The sequence below is a fragment of the Triticum dicoccoides genome, chromosome 4A (genome assembly GCF_002162155.2).
Source record: "Triticum dicoccoides isolate Atlit2015 ecotype Zavitan chromosome 4A, WEW_v2.0, whole genome shotgun sequence".
Taxonomy (NCBI): domain Eukaryota; kingdom Viridiplantae; phylum Streptophyta; class Magnoliopsida; order Poales; family Poaceae; genus Triticum; species Triticum dicoccoides.
Window position 1 is genome coordinate 3052396 of NC_041386.1, and position 1538 is coordinate 3053933.

The window sequence follows — 1538 nt, forward strand, 5'->3', positions numbered from 1 at the left end:
CTCATTATGATGTAAAAACAATCTCTAAAGTGCTACTGTATGAAAACTTGCATAATTGTGTATGAATACGACATAAAATAAAAAAGAAATAGAATACGGAATAATAGTAGTAGTGCGGGAAGAGAGGCGCGCTACTAGTAATTACCAGTAGCGCTTGCTGCAAGACGCGCTACTACTAAGTAGCTATAGCAGTAGCGCGGTTAAACCAATGCTACTGCTAACCTTTAGATGTAGCGTCATAGCAGTAGCGCGGTCCCCCGCACTACTGCTATGCCCAAAACCAGCGTTACTGCTAGGCTTTTCCCTAGTAGTGCCTTTTGTCACTAGGATTGAGCACCGTAGGATCGAACCCATCACAAAGCACCCTCCTCCCATGGCAAGAACAATCGATCTAGTTGGCCTAACTAAACCGAAGATTCGAAGAAGAAATACGAGGCTATAAGCAATCATGCATATAAGAGATCAAAACTCAAATAACTTTCATGGATAAAATAGATCTGATCATAAACTCAAAGTTCATCGGATCCCAATAAACACACCGCGAAAAGAGTTACATCAAATCGATCTACAATAGACCATTGTGTTGAGAATCAAGAGAGAGAGAGAGAGAGAGGAAGCCATCTAGCTACTAACTACGGACCCGAAGATCTACAATGAACTACCCACGCATCATCGGAGAGGCACCAATGAGGATGATGAACCCATCTGTGATGGTGTCTAGATTGGATTTGTGGTTTCTGGAACTTGCGGCGGCTGGAATTGTGTTTTGTCGACTCCCCTAGGGTTTTGGATTTTTGGGGTATTTATAGAGCAAAGAGGCGGTGCGGGAGGCCACCGAGGTGGGAACAACCCACCAGGACACGCCTGGGCCCCCACACGCGCCCAGGTGGGTTGTGCCTCCCTCGGGGCACCCCTCCGGTACTTCTTTGGCCCATCTTGTGTCTTCTGCTCTAGAAGGAATCTCCAAAAAGTTTCGCTGCGTTTGGAGTCTATTTGGTATTGATTTTCTGCAAACTAAAAACAAGCAAAACACAGCAACTGGCACTGGGCACTATGTCAATAGGTTAGTCCAAAAAATGATATAAAGTTGCTATAATGACTGTAAAACATCCAAGAATGATAATATAACAGCATACAATAAAAATTATAGATACGTTGGAGACGTATCACTGAGCCACCTTGGTTTATAACTTTTTATGTCGAGTCGGGTTCATTGTCATATAGTTGCTAGCGATAGATTCATATAAGTGAGCCAGAAGGCGCAAACGGTCTAGCAAAGGTAAGGTGGTGGCGGTGTGAACTGTGCGCGAGGACTCGGTGTCTATATGAAATGTACCTTACAAACTATATAAGTTCGAGCCACAAGACGCAAACGGTCCTGACTAAGGTAAAGGTGGCATCCGGTATGTACTATGCATGAGGACTCGTGTACTTATATGGTTTGTTCAGCTAAATCTATGTGCCTTAGATCTTGGGTCCCAACAAATTAGTTTTGTCGCTGAATGGATCGGTATGGTCGACTAAAGGGGGTGAATAGG